Consider the following 24,687-nt stretch of genomic DNA (forward strand, 5'->3'; position numbering starts at 1 on the left):
CACTGGGCAGGAGGAGAAGAGGGAGGACAAAGAGGAGGTTCATGGATGTGTTGAGGGAGGACATGCAGGTGTTTACGTGATGTAATCATGAGGAACTTTCTCTGTTACTGTTGTGAAAGTGTAGGAACACGGACCCACAACAGGGGGCGCAATGAATGGACAATGGAGGAAGTAAAAAACAAGATTTACTACTGAAACAAGCACGAGTAGTATAACAAACACAATGTTTAGGGTCGAATCCGCTGGTGTCGTGTGGGCAGGCTCGAAGATAGGAGACGTCCGTCTCAGTCGAACCGGAACCACCCAGATCTCCACTGCCACCGAACCCCGGAAATACTGGAACCGCCAAGTCCCGAATTCCCAGGTGGCCACTGCCTCCGCTCGTCGGATCCGGTACTGCTGGCAGGAGAGAGCAAGAACACACAGGAGTGGATGAACGCACCCAGTACAGAGAGGGGAGAAGCCGCCTCCACCTCTTGGCAAAGTTCAGCAGGAAGGTGAGTACTTATCCAAAGAAGGAGGGTCTCAGTAGTCACCAGTCCTGAAAGGTTTAACAAGTTTATCAATCACAGAATATGCTGCAGAGAATGTTACCTTGGTCTTAGGCGATATCTCGGCACTGAGGTGGAGACGCCGTCCTCCTGATATACCTCGGTGCTGAGTAGAAACAGCTGTGTTTGGTGATGGGTGACAGCTGTCACCCAGATTACTCCCATGATGCGGTAGCGCCCTCTGGTGCCTGGAGCCCGCACTCCAGGCAGGGCGCCCTCTGGTGGTGGTGGGCCAGCAGTACCTCCTCTTCAGCGGCCCACACAACAGTTACAACATACTAACTTACAGAATCTTCAAACATATGATCATACAATCGTAAGAAATGTCCTCAAGATGTCATGAGACCTGAAGCAAAAACAAAAATGACAAACAATATGAGATGCTCAGTGATGTAATTACACAAGTTAGACTGTCACAAACTGCAGGTTATTAAATCAGACACAAGATATTAAATTACGACAATTTTGAGATCTATATTAATGTAGCTTAATCTGCTGCCATCAAGACCCGGTGTTGCAGACCGAACTGTCCCCCCTAAAAATCAGTCCACCTGTCTTCACTGCACATGCGTCATTTTAGACCAGAGCAGCTCGTCTGAGTCTCTTCACCCAAAGCGATCAAATGGATTAATGGGATTATTAACCATCAGATGATAAAAGTAAAACCTCTTAAATCATTCTAAAGTCAGTTTTAAGCAGAAACAAGGCAAAATTCCGTGAAGGTTTGAAATGTCCGACGCGCTATGAACGCATCAGCTAGCAGCTCGTGTAGCTGCTGCACTCTGATCGCTTCCTCCGTCTTTTATGATGAAATAATGCTGAATTTACACAGAAATGATTGTTGTACAAAAGCTTCAGATATCAGTCGCTGAGACAGATGATGACTGGAGGCAGTTTGAAGCAGAAACGAGGTGATAATTGGTGAACCGCGGCTAATGACACATGCGCAGTGAGGGCACGGTGGACCGATTTTTAGGGGGGGGACCATTCAGTTGGTGACAAGGGACCAGCAGCAGAAAATGAGTGAATGAATGAATCATTACAAGACGTCGTCGTGGTAACCCCTCGGCGGTGAGGAAGATGGTTTCATGGTCGATTCCCAGACGAGTCGATCTAGAGGCATATGTGCGTGGCTTCGTTTAACGTGGGAACATCATTACACACAAACAAACACACAGTCCTTCACAGATCCTTATCCTGGTCTGATGGCTGGTAAATCCCAGACGTTGACGGCTAACTTTTTCACCTTAGTCCTGTTAGCTCTTTTGTATTCAGGGTTCCTGTTGGGCCTTTTAGGTCAGGGGTGCCTAAAAGGGGAGAATAAGGAGGATTCTAGGGGCCCATGATTGACAGGGGCCCAGAGACTGACAAAATAATATTGGGGGGGCAGTAAGATTTCTTTTTATGGGGCCCAAAATCGTTGGCGGCACCCCTGCACAAGGTCCCCACCGTATTTCACCCCACCAGGCAACCCCCTACTCGATCCATGACTCAGGTGTCACGACGTGGACGAGGGGTTGGATTTTGGCACCTAAGATGCTGCATTATGTAATTAAAATACGCTAATGCTACAGTAAGCGGTATCCATCCACAGGGCTGTAGGTTCAATAACCAGGACTGAGGGGGATCAGAAGGATGTATCTGCTGGTTTTTAATCTCCATGTTGTAGGTTGAAGTTTGACTCTTTTTTACAGTTTGCATAAGTAGAAATTGCTTTGAAGCTCTTTTCACATTTTAATCTTTTGATCCTTTGCAGTCGAGTGTGACGGTGGTCCGAGTTAAAGATGGTCTGCGCTCGTTTAAAACTCTTTTTAGTGTTTTTTTTTTTTTTTCTTCTGTATTCTATGCGGATGGGTGCGTCCCCGGGGTCCAGGGATGTGGATCTGTGGCGTCTCTAATGTTGGTGTTATTTACAGACCGCTGGACAAACAAGCATCATTACCGCGGCCTGTAAACGGGGCCACGCCCCCTCCAAACACCCTCAGGGCCCTTAAGAGGCTCCTGGGGGAACATCTCAGTGAAACGAGAGTTTTATTTCACTATTATTTCTTTCAGGAGGAGATAACAGTGACAGCTAATGTCGTCTCAGCCGCAGGGAGCCAAAACCCGTTTAAAGGACAAATTCAGCCAGAAACACTTAAAAGCACCATTTTAAAAAGCTGTCACTCATTCAAGATGATGATTTATCATCACAAATAAAATGTCAACAGTGAACATCAGGTTTTAGTATCAAGCACATAAAAAATGCTCATGAATAAGTTCTGAGGAGAGTTTTTCAAAACTGAAAATCATAAGATCTAACATGTCATTTCACATAAAAATAATTTATGGAATCTTAATTACAATATTTTGAAATCTGGAATAATTTTTAATTTTTCAACAATTTTAATGTTAAATTATATACATTATAAACATAAAATGTAACATCTGCATTTGGGAGTATTTTATAATTGAGATGTGATTTAATATTAGTGTGACTTTTACATGTGATTTTTATTATGACACTGAGTAAAATACATATTTATGTAAAAACACATTAATCTTTTAAAAGCATTTTTCATGTTGAGGATGTAATTATAATCAGACTGATGTTTACATTTGAGTGCTTTTATGAAGATTTACTTGGCACTAAATATTACATCAATTAACACAATTAAAATATTGAGAATGTTAAATTGTTTTAACAATTTGAAAGATGTATTTTCATAAAATCTATCTATTTCCACTATCAAAAATATTCCAAAATACAGATACTATTACACATTAAGTACCAACTTCATATAAAGATATGCATATTTAAAAACACTTTCAAATGTTGCAAAAATAAATTACATTTAACAAGTAAAAATTCTATTGTCCAAATTTCCATCAAAGGAAACTAACGCATTTGTATCCTTCTGTGCAAAAATAAATGTACAGATTGCAAGTGACAATAAATAAAATGTAGTTTGAAGATTAAAGTATTTTTTGCTGACATTTTTAACATGCAGTCAATCAAAAAAAAAAAAAAGAGTTTTCTGTTATTTGTTTTACAGACAGTAATCATATTTGTGTTTCCAGAACAAAGCGCTGGTATCAGATGAGTGCGTCTGTCTTCTGCAGACAAACTGTGACTCACTACAGCAATGCTGCCCCCTGCAGGGCAACAGCAGCACTAACATCAGAGGGCAGAGCTCCGCCCACTCCGCCATGGCTCAATGCACAGGGGTGGAGCCCGTGGGTTGCCATGACACCTAGCTACCCCCCAAAAAAACAAACAAACAGGCAACAGCTGATGTGTTACTACATAAAATCTTTTAAATTTTCAATTTCCTGTGTCAGTCTATCTCAGCCCCAACCAAAAGAACATTTAGCTCCTCCCCCAACATATCAGTCACATCATTTATGTGGAATAAGTTAAAGGATTATCTGTAATATGGAACACTTTGGGGCAGATCTGCTAGCCTAGCAACATTCTGGGGAGGCCAGTATGATACTAACATGTACCGTAATTTCCGGAGTATAAGCCGCTACTTTATTCACGTGCTTTGAACACTGCGGCTTAAACAATGATGCGGCTAATTTATGCATTTTTACAGGCTTTCTCGAAATACGTCATTTGATGCTGTCAGTTGATTTCCTGAAAGCTGCACCTCATGCGGTCTAAGTTCACACACAGTAAATAAATATACGGTCTTACCTGTTCATTTCAGTGGATACATCATACTTTAATTAGGCCATCAGCTGTTCTCCACAGCGTTCAGCCATGGTGAATTATGTCAGCATGTACAGTAGTGTTCAGAATAATAGTAGTGCTATGTGACTAAAAAGATTAATCCAGGTTTTGAGTATATTTCTTATTGTTACATGTGAAGCAGCAGGACCTTCGTGCTAGCGGGAACGTCTTTTCAATTGGGACCCAGGACTTTTATCCCGCTACACATCTCCCCACCATTTTTGACTTTGTCCCGAAGTCACAGGTGCATGTTAGCATACTCTGTGATCCACATACTGTTCGTTACGCCAGATTGAAGCAGCAGGACCTTTGTGGCCGGGACGACGGTGGGGGATCGAACCCACGCGGCTCGTACCAAAAGACCGTTCCTCTACCAGGTCAGCCAAAGGGGAACTCCCCGTTAGCCAAGCTAGCGGGAACGTCTTTTCAATTGGGACTGTAGAAGAATTTTTAGGTCCTTATTTGAACTATGATGAACTATCAAGTGTCCTGATCCGAACTGTATGTCCTCTGGTTGAACTAGCAGGTGTTCAACCCAAAAAAAAGGGCCTCTATTAGTCATTCAGTCTGTCAGGGGCTTTCCAAGGCCTTTTAGGTGCTTTCCCGCAGGCCATGTGCGAGGGGCCTCGGGCCAGCTGCACCTGTGGCTGAGGCCACGTGCGGGGGGCCTCAGGCCAGCTGCACCTGTGGCTGAAGGTCTTTTAAAAAAATCAGTTGTAAATCCTTCACGTTTTAATGGGAGCGTTTGTCACATTGAAATAATGGCCTAACACCTGCTTAGGGTTCACTAGAGGACGCTTCCAATAGAAAACCATGTCTTGGGAATGAAATAAATAAAAACGTCGAAGGAGGAGCGATGCCCGCGGGTCTCCAATAAATAGATGAGCGCGGTTGTCATATTCAGTCTCTCTAGAGGACTCAGTTTGTCTAAGCTCTGTGTTGAAGGCTTAATAAACTTAAAAACTCTGTGCATTTTATCTTGCTTAAGGCTGAATTATTCTAAAGTGTTGTGTCCTTTTCTAGCATATCACTTGCAATTAGTTTGTGTTATCTAAAAGACGACATCCCGAGAAGACTAAAGACGGACCACGTCAGAACTTGGCGAGCCAGCTTCAGGAGGGTCCAGGGGCATTCCGGCAGCCTGGGGCAGTCCAGCTCATCCCTCCAGACCGTAAATAACAGTGATCATGACTAAAAGGTAAGCAGAAACCTTTTATAACTTCTGCACGATCTGGAGGAGTGAGTCGGGATTTCCGCCCAAGTTGACAGGTGATATTTTTTAATTGCCTCTTACCCAAAAGAACCTGGACTAAGAAAATTGATAAAAGACAAAAAAAGATAAGATTGAAAATTATCAGGCCTTGTAGATAAAATGCTCAGAAGGTGTGTGTGTTCCCGGGAAAAAGAAAAAGAATGTCTGTGTGAGTGAAAGGTCAGGAATGTTCATGAACTCTGGTGCGGAAAAGAGTGCGTGGAGAACTAACCTGGATGCTTGGGGAATAATTGGTGTTGAAATTCGTTACTAACGTGCCGGCTGATAGCATGCGCTGTAGGGGTTAATTTAGGGGAGTATACTGACAAATAGATACAAGGTAATACAAGGTTATTTAAAGAGTTTAACAGAGACTGAAGTGAAATGAGCGCCTTGGGGCAATTGTTTGTTGTGATTTGGCGCTATATAAGAAAAAAGTTGATTGATTGATGATTGAAATAAGTGAGAAAAAGAGTTTAACAGAGAATACGTGCAGAGGAAGCACAAGATAAGCGCCTGAGGGGGCGCAGTAGAAATACCGTACGTGATAAAGAGATTTAAAGAGAAAAGTGCAAAGTAGCACAGCTGACAGTAAGTAAAAGAGCTCAATAAAGGACGTCATTTTTTAAGAAAAGAGAAAAACTATAAAAAAAATAAAATAAATAGAGAGTTAGTGCAGAATACATGAGAATTAATGAAGCAGAAAATAGTGCAGTAAGGCACCAAATACACGCTTGTGGGGCGTGGGAGAAGAATAAGTAATTAAGTACACAGTAATATGAGTTTTTTATAAGAAAAGAAAAAGAGAATATTTTCAGTGCAAAGGCACATTAAGCTCACGAGGAGCTCAGTAAGTGAAAAAAAAAAAGTAGAAGAAAGTGCAGAAAGGCACAGGATACGCACGCGAGGCGCGGTAAGGCGTAGAAATAAATGAAATATTGTATGCTCAGAGAGGAGCTGGTGAAAAATAATATATTAAGCACAGGATACGCACGCGAGGCGTGGTAAGGCGTAGAAGTAAATGAAATATTGTACGCTCAAAGAGGGCTTGTAAAAAAAAATAATATATGAAGTTGCTGGCAGCGCCGGAGAAGCTGTCTAACATGAAGAAGAGATACATATTTAAACAGAACACATTGGTGTTAAGTGATTAAAAAGGTTGTTTAAAGCCGCGGAGTAAAGGGTGGCAGAAGTCTAGATAGAGATATATAGAAAGTTGTTTTTAATCATTTTTGTGTATAAAGCTTTTGAAGATTGGTGTGTGGGAGAGTGGAGAGTAATCGGGGAGTTGCAGGCAAAGCTGTGAGGGCTTGCAGGCTGGCTGATATACAAGATTAATGTGAAAGAGTACGAGAAGGAGGAGGCGTTTAGACCCAACAGAAGGACTTGGGAGGTGCATGACAGGCAGAGAGGAAAGTGTGAAACAGAGACAGTGAAGAAAAAGACAGGAGAAGAGACTGCTATGTAAATACAGAGAAGGTAGATATTATTTCAAAGAAAGAAAACTAATAAACAAACATAGCAGAAAAAGACAAGAAGCAGAAAGTTAAAAAATTAGAAGGAAAATAGAAAGTCGGGAGCAAAGACATTAGGAAGTGTTAGGGTTGTAAGAGGAGTAAAGAAATAAAATTGGTTATAAATCAAAAGAGTTAAAGCTTAGATTATAGTGAAAAAGCTGACAGACTGATCAATGCTTGGGACAGTCATTGATGGGAGACTTAAGTGATGATGAAATAATACTCCCAGAACATTACTTGACTGACGGAGACATCGAAACCCAGGGAATCAGGACACATTTTTGGCTGGAAAGGACCTATTTGGACAGGGTAGGAGCAGAACATTGGCAGGACGAACAAGAGATCAATCAGAAATTATGGCAGATTACTAAGGTAGTCAATCTGAAGCAAAAGAAAGAACAATTCCCTCTAATTAATTGGGAGCTGCTGATAAGACGTCTGTGGCATCAGGGTTTAACCCCGTGGCTGGAGCTGCTTTGTGCTGATCCTAATAAAGAAATTAGCATACCATTAAATCATTTAATAACACTGCCAACCGATCCAGGTGAAGAACTGTTTCCTAGGTTGACTCTGACTGTGGTCCCAAGGAAGGTTCGGTGGGAAACAGGTACATTTTCATATTTAGTTAAAGAAAAAGAAGACGGGCATAACAGTTGGAAATTTAATCCTTTTAAGGGTTTAAAATACAAAACAGGTGTTACAGCCGGCAAGTTATTGGTCTGGATCAGGACAGCCCCTGAGGGATTACCAGAGCACCATAGAAACATCTCATATAGCGTTTGTCAGGGTTACATGGGTAACTCTCAAGGTCAAGGTCGGGAAAGTACCCCGCTAGACTTAGTACTAAGAAAATATCCAGGAAAACGCACTAAGGCCAACCAATGTATGAAAAAGTGGCACAAAAGGTCACATGGGGGCAGGCAATGGCCTTTGGAGGGATCATTTGATCCGGTGATGTGTGAAGCAGTTGCGGTAGAAATACATAAAAAAGAAATTAAAGATCAGCAGAAGAACGTAAATAACAACAAAAAACGCACTGAAGAAAAAGAAGTCTTGGCCTTGTTCAAGCAGGAAGCACAGAGGCTACAGCAGAAAAGAGAAAAAATGACAGAGGAAAGATCCAAAGACACTAAAGCCAGTGCACCGAGCTGGGAAGCAGAGCCACCCCCATATAAACGTCATGATATGGGAAAGACAGCTGGACAATTTGTATTAGGAACTCGTGAAGAGGACCAAGGCATGGATGTGGAGGGCAAATTCACACTGACACTAAAAGCTCGAGAGCCACAAGGAGACAGGTCCTCAGTCTGTCAAATGGATCATACAAGGTCTCCAAGTCCGAAAGTAAGTGGTCGCTCACCACGACCAGCAGGGGGGGCCACAAATAACAGTGACACGGAGGCAGACGAGGATAAAGAGAGAGACCTGAAGGCTCCGCCTGCACATCGAGGTCCACTGAAAACCGTCCCCTCCCACCATAAGTCAGCCGACTGGACCTTCACAGGCTATAGAGGCTCCGAAGAGTGGCACAAGAGCTTCTGTGACACACTGGATCTGGCCAGAAGAGATAATGAAGAACTAGCTGAGCAGCTTCGGCTAGCGAAGGAAAGAATACAAAGACATAGGGACGCAGAGGAAAGAAGAATATTACAACAATCGACGCCCAATCAAGGGAATCACATTATAGAGCCACCCACCCGAAAAATTTCTGGTGAGATCGTCATTGAGAGTGCAAAAGAGGCCCGACTCAGGCAAAGACAACAATGTGTAGCCAAAGACATAGCGGCTTTAGAACAGAATATAACCGACTGGATGGACTGCCTGGAACCAGTCAGTCGCACTCGATCTGGAAGACAGTATGGAGCCCCCACAGAAGAAGAGGAGGACGAAGACCTCATATGCCCATTGGTGGTTAGAAATGGTCATCATGTGTATACCCCATGGAGCTGGACAGACATGGTGGGGCTGGCCAACAGGCTGCCAGACATCACCCAAGGAGCTGGGAGATGGATAACTGCCTTAGAAGAAGGCACTGCAGGGGTAACCTTGTCTTTAGGTGACATAAAAGCCTTGCTAATGCATGTAATGGGAAAACATGACACTGAAGAATTAGCAGGAAAGGTTGGACTAACACAGATGATGGGCACTAATCAACATGATGAAGTCCCCTTTAATCGCTATAGAAACTCCATGTGGGAAGGACTGAGAAGAAAGTACCCTAAGGTCTTGGATCCCTCTAAATTGGATGATGAGGAGTGGACACCTGAAGAGTGCCCAAAGAAGTTCCTGCACCGATTCCAGAAGAGATGGGCGGAGGAAACAGGAAATGCATGGAACCATTCTCCAGCAACTGAAATCCTGTTTAAAATAACTGTAAAAAAGGCTCTACCAGATGAGGTTCAGAAAGCCCTAGATGGAGTCGTGGGACTATCAAAAATGAATTGGGCTTTATACTCTGAGCATATTTGTCACCATCTTGAAATCTACAAGAAAGAAAAACAAAAAGAAGAAGATGCAGCAAAATCCCTGACGAAAAAATTGGTGCAGATGCAGTTGGGAGAGCTAACCAAAGTCAAGAAAGAAAAAACAAAGACCCAGGCACCAATGATGACCCCTGTTCCTTCTGAGCCGGCAAGCACGGGCCTTACGGCAAACACTGCTGCCACCATACAGGCACCTGTGGTAACAGCCACACAGAGCCCCCAAGGAGCAGCAGGAAGCACTCCTACAGGAGACGTCTCAGCACCAGTGGAGCATCACTATCACTACCATAGCACTGGCACACCCGGGAATGGACCCACCTACAGTCATGGGTGGAGAGGAGAGTCACGGAACTTTCCAGGTCAAAGAGGAGGGTGGCGAAGAGGATCTCGCCAACCTTCATTTGGAAGCAGATTCCAAAACTCAGCTCCCAGGAACAGTCAAGCGGGACCGCCTATGGGACCAACACCCCCAATAGGGGATCAACCCTCTAATGAGTGTTGGAGCTGTGGACAACCTGGACATCGAATGAGAAATTGTCCGGCCCGACCTTGGGTTGGACCCTCTGCCTATTGGCAATAGGGAAGGCCTAGAGAAGACAGAGGGGGAAACGGTGGCATTGGCTATTTCGATGATACCTAAGGAAGAGCCAACCGTCACCGTTAATATACAAAACAGAGATTTCCCTTTCATGGTGGATACAGGGGCAACATACTCTTGCATAGGGAAAATGGGCGCTCATCTCCCCCTCTCTGGGTCTGTAATTAAGACCATCGGCTTCTCTGGGAAGACTCAAATAATACCTTTTACACGCCCACTTCCTGTAACGATTGCAGGAAAAACAATTGAAGCACCCCTGTTATACTCACAAAATACACCTGTGAATTTGCTGGGAAGAGACATTTTATGTAAGCTACAAACCCAGATAGTGTGTACCCATCAAGGACTGCAAATACACTTTCCTGACGAAGCACTCACCAACATTATGGTGCTTATGGACATGGAAAACAAGGTCCGAACTGTGCAACCCATGGTATACTGGCTGAAGTTACAACCAGAAAATTCAAATCTCCAACTGGAATGGGAAAAATGGAAGCCCTGGGCAGAACAACACTATGAAGCAGTATATACACCTAGTTTACCTTTACATGTCACCCTGATGTTCGATGCCAAACAAGAACAGACTGACTATGCATGCTGCTGGGATGTATTGATGAATCAACGGCTGTTTCACATAACCACCACAGAAATTTATTTAGGCCCCCAAGGGGCCGCAGCTTCTGTCAAGCTAACTTCAGCTGAACAACAATGGTATCAAGTGCCGAATGCCACGCCTCATGTGACCCTTTTAGTCTCAGAAAAGTACGAATCCCATGACCTAGGTCCAATGGTAAAGACAGACTCAGAAGTTGAAGAATGGCAAAACATGGAAAGTCCACAAGTACATCTGTCAAAAGACCAGCAGTTTGTACGAATTAACTTAAAAGTAAATGATGAGGCTATAGCTCAAAAAGTGGAGCTCAATCCTAGACCAGAGGGACAAATGGTGTTATCGACCCAACAAGAGAAATTGTTAGAGCAAATACCACCAGTGGTGTGGTCCAAAAGCAAAACGGATGTAGGACTAGTAAAAACAGCCTTACCAGTAAAAATAAAAGTAAAACCGGGAGCAAAACTGCCTCACCAAAGGCAGTATCCATTAAAACCTCAGGCTATTGAAGGCATAAAACCAGTAATTAAGGGACTAATGGCAGCTGGAGTTTTAATAAAAACTGCAAGCCCATGCAATACTCCTATCTACCCTATCCCTAAAAACAATACCAAAGAGTATCGGCTGGTACATGATCTGCGTCCTATCAATGCAATAATAGAAATGGATGCACCTATAGTACCTGATCCGCATACTATACTATCAAGCATCCCTGCTGGAGCAAAATGGTACACAGTAATCGATCTGTGTTCAGCCTATTTCAGTGTGCCTGTGCACCCAGATTCACAACATTTGTTTGCATTCACATTTCTGGGACAACAGCTAACGTATACACGGCTACCTCAGGGACTGAACCTGTCCCCAGCCATCTTTAACAAAGTCCTGGCTGAAGATTTACAACACCTTGACATACCCAGTACATTGGTGCAATATATGGATGATCTCCTTATTGCATCAGAGACTCAAGAACAGTGTGAAAAAGATTCATTAATTGTATTGTATGCATTGGCAGATGGAGGTCATAAAGTAAGTAAGGACAAATTGCAGTTCTGCAAACAACAAGTAGAATACTTGGGAAGACAGTTGTGTGGGACCACGCGATGTATAGCCCCAAGCCAAGTGGAGGCTATAATCAAGGCTCCCAAACCCCAAACAGTGGGACAGATGCTTTCATTCCTTGGGATGGCAGGGTACAGTCGGCCGTGGATTTGTGATTATGCTATAAAAACTGCACCTTTGCGTGCCATGATTAGAGCAGTGGGGCAAACAAGCAATGCAGCTCTCCTCGTCTGGACAGATGAGGCAACGGGAGCTTTTGAGGCCCTAAAAACAGACATGCAATCTGCTCCCGCGTTAGGTAACCCAGATTATGGGAAACCTTTCCATTTGTATGTTACTGAAAAAGCTGGATATGCATGTGCTGTACTAATGCAGGAAACAAATGAAGGAAAACAACCATTGGCCTATTATAGTACAAAGCTTGACAACATTGAAACAGGATTGCCATCATGCTATCAGGGTCTAGCAGCAGCTGCCTTTGCATTTCAAAAAGCATCATCCATAATCATGGGACATGCAGTAACGTTGTACACGTCGCATCAGTTACATGCCCTGCTAACCAGTCAACGTTTTGTCTTAACACAAGCTAGACGCACTGGATATGAAGTTGTGTTGTCCGCTCCAGAAATAACAATACAACGTTGTCACACGGTGAATCCTGCCACCAAATTGACCACACCGTTAGATGGTACTCCACATAACTGTGTGGCAGTGACAGAGAAATTTTTGAGAGCCAGAGAACATTTGTATAATCACGCCATAGATGCAGATCTAACCCTGTTCGTGGACGGCTCATGCTTTCGGGATGCCGCGGGATTGCATGCGGGTATGGGGATTGTTAAACTAAACACAGATGGCGAAACCTTTGAATTACTGGAGTCCCAAGGAATTGATCAGCCTCGTTCAGCCCAACTGGCAGAAATCAAAGCCTTAACTATGGCTTGCCAGATAGCTAAAGATCAACGTGTTAATATCTACACAGACTCAGCCTACGCTTATGGCGTATGTCATATACATGCGAACATTTGGAAACAAAGGGGATTCCTGAGAGCAGATGGCACCCCTGTCACTCATGGAGAAGCGATTTCCCAACTGTTACAAGCTCTCCAATTACCGTCTGAGGTAGCCATCATTAAATGTGCAGGTCATCAAAAGAATAATAACATCATAGCTCAAGGTAACAACCTAGCAGATGACGCAGCTCGCAAAGGAGCACAAGGAAAAAATATGTTTCCCCTGCTAACCATCCAAGATTGTGCCCCACTGGTTTCACTTGACGCACTGATAGTGGCTCAAAGTAGGGCCAGCGGAGAAGAAAAACGAATGTGGGTTAAACGAGGCGCTATTGATTCACGCAGTCAGGGGCCAGCGGACAAGCTGTGGCGCAGTAGTCATGGACATTTTGTGTTACCCACCAATTTATTACGACATGCAATCATTTGGGCCCACGGACCCGATCATTGTTCACGAGTCCAAATTATGAACAAACTAAAAGCTGTCTGGTGGTCACCATATATGGCAGCTACAGTGGACCGTTTGTTGAATGAGTGTGAGGTATGTGCACAGTACAATGTCCGGAAATCATTCACAGCCCCTTTAGCCCACATTCCGGTCCCTGATGGGCCATTCAGACATCTTATGATGGATTTCATAGACATGGGAGCTGAAAATCGAGTTAAACGAATGAGATATGTTTTGGTAGTGATATGCAGATTCAGCTGATGGATTGAGGCAGTAGCCTCTGCAAATCAAGACTATAAAACGGTAGCCAAATTCTTGTGCCGAGATGTCTTTCCAAGATTTGGCATTCCAGATACTATCTCATCTGACAACGGTAGGGCTTTTGTAGCCAAGGTTACACAAGAAACATTCAAACAATTGGGTATCAAACAGAAGTTTGGGTGTGTTTATCACCCTCAATCAAATGGGGCGGTGGAACGGGCTAATGGCATTTTAAAGAACAAACTAGCAAAAATCATAGCAGACAGCAATGGCAAACTAACCTGGCTGGATGCGTTGCCGCTTGCTTTATTGTCAATGCGCTCACAAACTAACCGACTAACCCATTTGACACCATTTGAAGCTCTTACAGGTCGGCCAATGCCTATTCCATACCTGAGAGGACCCTACGAAGGACCATCGCTGGAGCAGCTACAAGACGAATGGCATAATTATCTGAGACAGTTAACCCAAATACACAAAACTATCTTTTTGCAGGTCAAAGGTGCTACAGAAGACAGAGAAGCAGAGATTCCACTCGAAAATCAGAGCATCCAGCCTGGTGATCTGGTTTACGTCAAAGTGTTCAAAAAGAAGTGGGACAGGCCCCGCCGAGAAGGTCCTTTTAAAGTTATTCTTGCCCCACGTACAGCAGTCAAAGTAGACGGTAAGGACACTTGGTTTCATTTAAACCACTGCTGTAGGGTTGGTGGCCCAGCGCCCCTGCGGCCTCGGCAAGCTCGTCTTGGCAGAGCCGCCGGGCCAAGGGGGGAAGCAAGAGAAGCCAGAGACCCTACAGCAGCACCGAGGGACGGCCACGCCTCCCTGCAGCCAGAAGAAGCACCGAGGGAAGGCCACGCCTCCCTGCAGCCAGGCGAACACCGGCCAAGGCGCTCACAGAGACTGATTGAACAAAGACGACGCACAGCTTCAGAGAGTAGTGGATCCCTGCCAGATAGAGCAGCGACAGACTCAGATGCAGACTCAGAAACAACTGGAGACGCAGGCCAACAGACAGACAGAAATACAGACCGACAGATAGACAGGCCACAGGAGACATCAGACTCGGACAGCAACTCAGTAGATTTACCGACAGAAGAACCGCAGGAAGTACAACCCAGACAAAGCACAGATACACCACACATCCCTAGTGACAGCTCATCTAGTGACGGCTCACTCAGTAGCACATCTAGTAGTACATCTCAACAGTCACCAGAACAATGATTAATGAATTATTTAAGGGATTGACAATACTACTGGTGGTCAGTATGGGAGAAAATAGACATCCAAAACATACAACGGACTGTGCCGTGGCCATGGCCGCAATAGCAGCTAAACAAGGCATTCTACACACAGGAAAAACATATAATTTGGTATACATTAAATCAAAAGCCTACAAGAACATAGGAATACAGGGAAAGCTGGGGGATTACATATTAGGCGAAGCCATTAGCATCAAATGTGAAGAGGAGGGAACACTCAACATAGAGGTCATTTGTGATAAAGGAGGATGCAGGGAAACCAAGCAAGACGTAACTGTTACAGTACATGAAGCCACAAAATGGGTAAAAATCAAACCAAGGAAAAAGAGGACAATTAGAAGCCTAGAAACAAGCAGTCACTTAGGGAGATGGGATCCCAGTACAGACCTAGCCCTTACACAAGGGTTGAAGACCAATTTATTTTACCAATGGTTGAACTTTTCGGCTAGGCAGATCAGTGAAAAGCCTTGCATAGCCTGTCACCGGAAAGGTGTGATACCTCAGGCTAAACCCCTACCTGATATCAACAACTGTTATAGGAGCCCCCAACATAACTCAGACCAAGCAGAATGCTATACACAATGTGTTGTGAAAATGGCAGTAGGTGATGAAAAATATGCTGCCGACAGTAAACTTTGTCCAGTGCCCCTAAGTACAGAAGGAACCGTTCCACCTATGATTAAAATAGAGAAAGGGATGATACACCCATTCTGTATAGCTAAAGGATTAGTAGCACAATACATAAGCGATTGGCAGGTAGGGACGACCCAGTCAAAACACCACATACAGTGTATGCAAAAGCAGCAAGAATACAAACCGGCTAAAACAGCATGGAACATTACCGTCTGTCACACCCTGCCAGCAGCAGGCATACAGTGTGAACAAATAGTACCGGCCACAGGGGGGTCTGTAATTGGACTGAATCTCACCCATGCTTCATGGGTATCTACTCCAAATTTAGCTAAGGGAACGGTACCCTTAGCTGACATCTTTTGGATATGCGGACAAAAAAGGAAACTCCTGTCATCGCTGTCCCCGAATTGGAAAGGCCTTTGTGCTCCTGTGATGCTCACAGGAGCAATAACAGTAATTGAAATGCCAAATGCAATACAGCCCATGCCACAGAAACTTCGTAAGAAAAGAGGAATAATGACACTTAAAACAGACTACAACGTCACAGTAAGAAACGGGATACCAGAAGGGATACCCCGACAGTTAGAAGCCATAGACAGTAGCAGAGTTAAAGCAGATGAAGACGCGGATAAATGGGGATGGGCATTGGCTCTGTTCGGGGTTACTCCAAAAATCCGTTCTAGGTTCCAGGAGGTGCAGTGGATTAATTACTTGTGGTATAATCAGCAAAGATACCTGAACTGGACATTGGCAGCAGTAGGAGCCTTAACCGAACAGCTGCACGCCACCTCGCTAATGACAATGCAAAATAGATTAGCTATTGAGATGATGATGGCTGATGAACAAGGAGTTTGTATTATGATCAAAGCCACCGAATGTTGCACAGCTATTCCCATGCGTACAGGGGAAGACAGAAATTTGACAGAGCTCTTAATCACACTTGAAGAGATGCAACAGGAACTGTTAAGTAACTCCATAGGAGGGAGAAATGAAACTGACGATTCTGGATACATTGTAGGGAATGGAATGAATATTGGCCCACTGTTTTCACTGTTTGGGGCTCTAAGGAGAGGGTGGATATCATGGAAAGACTGGTTATACCAGATAGGTGTAGTCTTGGCACTAACAGGGGTGGCGGTCTTGCTGGTAATATGTTGTGGTATTCCCTTGATAAAATTTCTGGTCAATAAATTGATTTCATCCACAGTAGGACAGCTCTCACTGTTAGCCATCCGAGCCCTGGAAGAAAGCACAAACGAAATAGACAGAGAACCAGAATATATGGAAATGGATGAAATACCAATTATCCTCCCCGACAGCCCCCAGCTCCCTAATATTGTGGCGTACACCCCAGATAGGGAGGACTGGGATGGACCGTGCTTGGTGATATTGTAGACGAGGAAGAAGACATGCACGCACATTTACATTCACACACATGCACCCACAAAAATGAGGGATAGGATAGACAATATCTGAAAGAATGACATGGAGCTGTAATAATGAACGTATATGTATATTACTAGGACACAGGAGTATGGCTGAGAGACCAGACTCCCCTGATCAGGGAACTATGCCTGATCTGCCTCTATCAAGTCTGATTGGACTCTCAGAACTGTTTGGAGAAGAGGATATACAGGAGGGATGGTCGAGCCATGATTGGTCGCCACAGCCGCCATCCATCCAGCAGCTAAACCAGTTGGCAACAGAAGGATCTTCATCGTTCCAGCACCTGGCGATGACGGCTTCACAGAATCTGCCTGCAGCAAGAGTCGGCCCAAGGACTCCACCATCACCTGAAGGACCCTTTGGACTCAGGAACACACCCCTTCCGCAGATGCCATGGAGACAGTCACATGTGCCAGTGGCAACGATACCCTCCAGGGGAGGCAGCCAAGGTCGGCCATATGCAGCAACCGCCCGAGTGCATCCTAGACCCAATTCACTGCTAGGACCTGTCCCCAGCTTTCCACCCCCAAGGCAGGAGAGATATTCTGATCAGCCCAGTACCTCTGGAGGAGGATCAGCAGGGGTGGACCTTAGTCGAACTCACCCACCAGGACAGAGGGGAGCTTTGTACAGGCTGCTAAATGCCCAGAGTGTCCCAACCACTTGCCTGTGCGACATCAACAATACTCCCCCCACACACGAAATGCCTTCCCCCTTGTACTTCCCGTCCCCTGGACTGCACAACCTTAATCTGGTCATGGTCACCCCACTGGACATGGCAATCTTGGTTCGAGAGCTTCGTCTTCCACAAGAGTCTGTTCCAAAAACCTTGGAGCAGCTCCTGCCCCTCACAAATCACATTCCCCATGAGCTATTTGAGGAAATCATGCCACAACTGAGTCAGACAGCTGCATACCTGTTAAGGATACACCGTGACAATGCCAACATCTCTTGTGCTCAGAAGGGCCTCCATACTCAACTGTGTGGTCTTCAGTCTAGTATGGACATGCTAGCCAGCATGATGGAGCATATGGAGAGGGAACAGCTAGGGCTGGCCACCACCACCCTGAATGTGGGCAAGAATTCTCTGGGGGCCCTGTACAACCTGGCCAAGCAGCACAAGGAGCTGGAAAGATCCATCAGAGAACTGCACGACTGTCTGAAAGCCAGAATTCCTGATCCTTCCCCCACTACCCCTGAAAGGCCAACCTCCCCATATTCCCCAACTTCTCCCAAAACTTCAGACGCTGAGTAAATGCTGAGGAGCGCGGACTGACGTAATGGCACTGAAAACGGACGATGACCTTGGTTCTTGAGTTTGAATTACGGACTGGTTTCAGAAATCTGAGTGTAAATAAAAAAAAACAAAACAAAACAAAGAAGGATATATGTTAGTAACGAAGGTCGGGTAAATGTCTGTCCTTACCATCATCTGCGTAACACAGATAAAGCTAAATGCATACACATAGATATCACATTGCAAAGTTATAAAAAGGGGACCCTTACACGGCGTGTTTGGAGATTTAGTAGTAAAGATGCACCATAGGGACCCCTTTTTCTTAAATTATAGCATGCCTCAAGAGACATGCATCGCCTAAATTTGGCATCTGGCCAAAAAGGGCATTAGAAAACAAGCTGAAAAAGAAGAAAAACAAAGTGGAAAATGTTGAGAAATGGCCTATAATGAAAACCATTATATGATTGACTAAGGCAAATGACTTAAGGACGGACATGAAGGGAAACCATTTATTGTGTTTATCATTTAACTAGACATAGCTGCGCTAACCTTAGAATAGTTTCTTGATTGGTTGACTAAATAATGGTAACGTAGGGGTTATTTGATGCATTTAAGTAATAAATGTGTGACTCTTTAACAAAATAATATGTAGAACCAAGTATAATGGGTTGGAGCCTCTGGTTGAGTGAGACAATAGATGCCAGAAGATGATTGGTTGCACTGATGTCAATGTAAAGCCTTTACTTTGCCATGATTAAGAGGTTGCTGTAACTTGTTTTATGTGGCCATTTTAAGTGCTTTGAATTACACCAAAACTCAATGTTTGAATGTCACCTTGCGTTGATATAATCCAGCTAATTGATCACCTTGTGCCTTAGTATGTAGGTTCACCTGCACTTCAATATATTTACCGTGTGAAGTATCACTGATATTCATATCCGCACCAGAGTTATCAGTAATTCGAGTGATGTGTTTTTCTTTTTTATTGCAATGCACAAATGAAGATGTCTTGTCAGTAAACAACCCAAGAGTATAGTTGATGTAATGGGACTCTTTCGAGTCCCAGAGGAGGGACTGTAGAAGAATTTTTAGGTCCTTATTTGAACTATGATGAACTATCAAGTGTCCTGATCCGAACTGTATGTCCTCTGGTTGAACTAGCAGGTGTTCAACCCAAAAAAAAGGGCTCTATTAGTCATTCAGTCTGTCAGGGGCTTTCCAAGGCCTTTTAGGTGCTTTCCCGCAGGCCACGTGCGAGGGGCCTCGGGCCAGCTGCACCTGTGGCTGAGGCCACGTGCGGGGGGCCTCAGGCCAGCTGCACCTGTGGCTGAAGGTCTTTTAAAAAAATCAGTTGTAAATCCTTCACGTTTTAATGGGAGCGTTTGTCACATTGAAATAATGGCCTAACACCTGCTTAGGGTTCACTAGAGGACGCTTCCAATAGAAAACCATGTCTTGGGAATGAAATAAATAAAAAAGTCGAAGGAGGAGCGATGCCCGCGGGTCTCCAATAAATAGATGAGCGCGGTTGTCATATTCAGTCTCTCTAGAGGACTCAGTTTGTCTAAGCTCTGTGTGGAAGGCTTAAATAAACTTAAAAACTCTGTGCATTTTATCTTGCTTAAGGCTGAATTATTCTAAAGTGTTGTGTCCTTTTCTGGCATATCACTTGCAATTAGTTTGTGTTATCTAAAAGACGACATCCCGAGAAGACTAAAGACGGACCACGTCAGGACCCAGGACTTTCATCCCGCTACACATCTCCCCACCATTTTTGACTTCGTCCCGAAGTCACAGGTGCATGTTAGCATACTCTGTGATCCACATACTGTTCGTTACGCCAGATTGAAGCAGCAGGACCTTCGTGGCCGGGACGACGGTGGGGGATCGAACCCACTCGGCTCGTACCAAAAGACCGTTCCTCTACCAGGTCAGCCAAAGGGGAACTCCCCGTTAGCCAAGCTAGCGGGAACGTCTTTTCAATTGGGACCCGGGACTTTCATCCCGCTACACATGGGAAACAAGGTACCAGTAGATTCAGTAGATTCTCACAAATCCAACAAGACGAAGCATTCATGATATGCACACTCTTAAGGCTATGAAATTTGGCTATTAATAAAAAAGTAGAAAAGGGGGTGTTCACAATAATAGTAGCATTTGCTGTTGACACTACAAACTCAAAACTATTAGGTTCAAACTGCTTTTTTAGCAATCCTGTGAATCCCTAAACTACTATTTAGTTGTATAACGACAGTTTTTTATGATTTCTTCACATCTGCGAGGCATTAATTTTGTTGGTTTGGAACCAAGATTTTGCTGGTTTACTAGTGTGCTTGGGGTCATTGTCTTGTTGAAACACCCATTTCAAGGGCATGTCCTCTTCAGCATAAGGCAACATGACCTCTTCAAGTATTTTGACATATCCAAACTGATCCATGATACCTGGTATGTGATATACGAGGGCTGTCAATAAAGTATAGGTCCTTTTTATTTTTTCAAAAACTATATGGATTTCATTCATATGTTTTTACTTCAGACATGCTTGAACCCTCATGCGCATGCATGAGTTTTTCCACGCCTGTCGGTGACGTCATTCGCCTGTGAGCACTCCTTGTGGGAGGAGTCGTCCAGCCCCTCGTCGGAATTCCTTTGTCTGAGAAGTTGCTGAGAGACTGGCGCTTTGTTTGATCAAAATTTTTTCTAAACCTGTGAGACACATCGAAGTGGACACGGTTCGAAAAATTAAGCTGGTTTTCAGTGAAAATTTTAACGGCTGATGAGAGATTTTGAGGTGATACTGTCGCTTTAAGGACTTCCCACGGTGCGAGACGTCGCTCAGCGCTCTCAGGCGCCATCGTCAGCCTGTTTCAAGCTGAAATCCTCCACATTTCAGGCTCTATTGATCCAGGACGTCGTGAGAGAACAGAGAAGTTTCAGAAGAAGTCGGTTTCAGCATTTTATCCGGATATTCCACTGTTAAAGGAGATTTTTTTAATGAAAGACGTGCGGACGGGTCCGCGCGTCGGGATGCAGCCGGCGCGGTGCGGCGGCACAGGAAAAACACCTCCGTGTTGATAACCATTTGTAAAATCCAGGCGGCTTCTGATGGCTTTCAGTGGAGTGAGTATATGAGAAATTGTTTAACAGCTGGACATGTTCCAACTTGTCCTTAAGGCTTCCAACGGAGGTGTTTTTCCTGTGGCTGAGTGTCGCAGGGGCTGCGAGCCGACGCTGCAATCCGTCCGCACGTCTTTCATTAAAAAAATCTCCTTTAACAGTGGAATATCCTGATAAAATGCTGAAACCGACTTCTTCTGAAACTTCTCTGTTCTCTCACGACGTCCTGGATCAATAGAGCCTGAAATGTGGAGGTTTTCAGCTTGAAACAGGCCGACGATGGCGCCTGAGAGCGCTGAGCGACGTCTCGCACCGTGGGAAGTCCTTAAAGCGACAGTATCACCTCAAAATCTCTCATCAGCCGTTAAAATTTTCACTGAAAACCAGCGTAATTTTTCGAACCGTGTCCACTTCGATGTGTCTCAGGTTTAGAAAAAATTTTGATCAAACAAAGTGCCAGTCTCTCAGCAACTTCTCAGACAAAGGAATTCCGACGAGGGGCTGGTTGACTCCTCCCACAAGGAGTGCTCACAGGCGAATGACGTCACCGACAGGCGCGGAAAAACTCACGCATGCGCACGAGGGTTCAAGCATGTCTTACGTAAAAACATATTAATGAAATCCATATAGTTTTTGAAAAAAATAAAAAGGACCTATACTTTATTGACAGACCTCGTATAGGCCCAACACCATAGTAGGAGAAACATGCCCATATCATGATACTTGCACCACCATGCTTCACTGTCTTCACTGTGAACTGTGGCTTGAATTCAGAGTTTGGGGGTCGTCTCACAAACTGTCTGCGGCTCTTGGACCCAAAAAGAACAATTTTACTGTCATCAGTCCACAAAATATTCCTCCATTTCTCTTTAGGCCAGTTGATGTGTTCTTTGGCAAACTGTAACCTCTTCTGCACGTCTTTATTACAGGGACTTTGCGGAGGATTCTTGCAAATAAATTAGCTTCACACAGGCGTCTTCTAACTGTCACAGCACTTACAGGTAACTCCAGACTGTCTTTGATCATCCTGGAGCTGATCAATGGGTGAGCCTTTGCCATTCTGGTTATTCTTCTATCCATTTTGATGGCTGTTTTCTGTTTTCTTCCACGCATCTGTTTTTTTTGTCCATTTTAAAGCATTGGAGATCATTGTAGATGAACAGCCTATAATTTTTTGCACCTGCGTATAAGTTTTCCCTCTCCAATCAACTTTTTAATCAAACTACGCTGTTCTTCTGAACAATGTCTTGAATGTCCCATTTTCCTCAGGCTTTCAAAGAGAAAAGCATGTTCAACAGGTGCTGGCGTCATCCTTAAATAGGAGACACCTGATTCACACCTGTTTGTTCCACAAAATTGACAAACTCACTGACTGAATGCCACACTACTATTATTGTGAACACCCCCTGTTCTACTTTTTTTTTTACTAATAGCCCAATTTCATAGCCTTAAGAGTGTGCATATCATGAATGCTTGGTCTTGTTGGATTTGTGAGAATCTACTGAATCTACTGGTACCTTGTTTCCCATGTAACAATAAGAAATATACTCAAAACCTGGATTAATCTTCTTAGTAACATAGCACTACTATTATTCTGAACACTACTGTACAATACAAAGATGGTGTGACCACCCTTTTTGCTGCCGAGGACCTGCAGTGCAACCATGAAGAAGCAGACCCCGGGCTCCTGCTCCACACTAGACATGCTGCACACACTTGCAACTCAGTAATCATCAGCAGTCCTGATACAGATGTTGCCATCATTATCATTTGCCTGCAGACCTGTGTTTCCTCACTGGAAAGAAGACAACACAGAGATCAACATCCAGAAGGCGGTATCAACCCCTGTTCCTCTTTAATTGGACTCCACATGTTCACCAGCTGTCATTTTACAAGTGCCTTTTATGGCAAGCAAAAGAAAAAAGTCTTCAACATTATGTCAAAGGACGTCAACTTCCAAACTGCCTTCACTGAACTTGGTTCCACTATCGAGATAGAGGAATCTACATGCTCAGTTCTAGAAACCTTTGTCTGCCACCTATGTGGTCAGGAGTCCAGCAATGTCAGTGAGGTCCACTGCAAACTTTTCTGTGTCTCATTTGATTCTGAACAGGCTTTGCCACCTGCAAAAGATGCATTGTCCCTCCATTGTAAATGTGCCAACTACCAAGCTGCAATTCACAGATAATCACTTGAGCAGTGGATCCATGGCCCATCTCCTGATGAGCACGGGTGGACCCTTGATGAGGATGAACTGTCCATCAAGTGGATGAACCAACCTGCTGCACCAGAAGCTCTGTTGAAACTGACCCACTGTACCTGTAATAAATGTTTAAAGGGTAACTGCTCATGGAACAAAGCAAAACTGTCCTGCTCTGAACTTTGCCAGTGCATTTCCTGTGAAAAACAATCAGAAAGCACCACTGGCATTGAGTCATTAGACATCTGTGATCATCTGAGGGATGACGACGAAAGTGACTTTAATGAATGAAAATAGATTGGTCTAGACTCACTTGATGTTTTCCCTGGTGGTCTTGTGAGCACTTGAAGTGGACTTGTGAATAAATAAATAATGCATGGTGGACTGAGTTCATTCAAAATCTATGAAATGTGTTATTTTTAGCAATAAAGGCAGTAAAATTGTTAAATTTTAAAGCATCTCCATTTATTATGGAATTGTGGGGGTTCACATTGAAGACAAGGATGTACAGGGTTTATTTGGCCATTTACAGTGTTTTAGGAAGTACTTTTTCCTCTTTGCCTCCTGAAATTCATGGGCGAGGAACTTTCATAATTCCTACTTTAACAGGAAAGCACAGCTGATGGCTTAAATTCCTTGAAGTGGCTGAAGAAGTGTTATGTGTTTTTATTCTTGTATTCTTTTATGGTCATCTTTTTATTGTGTTTTAAATTTTTAATTCAGTTTTTTGTTGTTTTATGTTGTGTGAAGCACCTTGAGACGAGTTCATCATGAATTGGTGCTATATAAATTAATAAATTTGATTTGATTTTGATTTGAAGAAAAGTCCCTCTCCAGCACTTTGCTCCAGAGTTGCCCCGTCAGACCCCCCGGGTCTCTGTCTTTGCACAAGTTGAAAAGTCAAAGCGCCTCATTAACGTCTCATTGACCACAGACTCCAGGAGATCCCGGCTGCATGTGATGAAATCTCAAGAAAAAAGTTAAATTACTCAGTTCTCTGTGTGGAGCAGAGACACCCCGCGACACCGTGCGTGTGCATCAATACGAGGTCTGTTAGAAAACTATCCGACCTTTTTGGTTTTTTGCAAAAACTATATGGATTTGAATCATGTGTGCTTGCATCAGCCAAGCTTGAACCTTCGTGCGCATGTGTGAGTTTTTTCACGCCTGTCGGTTGCATCATTCGCCTGTGAGCAGGCTTTGAGTGAGCAGTGGTCCAGCCCCCTCGTCGGATTTTTATTGTGAGGAAAATGTCTGAACGATTTGGAGCTTTGCTGCATCACATTTT

The 24,687-nt window shown here is 44.1% G+C and overlaps 1 long non-coding RNA gene across 1 annotated transcript; it reads right to left on the bottom strand.

The window, feature by feature from the left end:
* Positions 1-3,963: 3,963 nt before the first annotated feature.
* Positions 3,964-11,637, bottom strand: LOC117509901. The gene is made up of 4 exons (XR_004560589.1): positions 11,628-11,637; positions 8,361-8,365; positions 4,032-4,134; positions 3,964-3,974 (listed from the first exon to the last, which is right to left on the bottom strand). It is a non-coding gene; the product is annotated as an uncharacterized LOC117509901 (long non-coding RNA).
* Positions 11,638-24,687: the final 13,050 nt, after the last annotated feature.

The sequence above is a fragment of the Thalassophryne amazonica genome, chromosome 5, assembly GCF_902500255.1.
Source record: "Thalassophryne amazonica chromosome 5, fThaAma1.1, whole genome shotgun sequence".
Taxonomy (NCBI): domain Eukaryota; kingdom Metazoa; phylum Chordata; class Actinopteri; order Batrachoidiformes; family Batrachoididae; genus Thalassophryne; species Thalassophryne amazonica.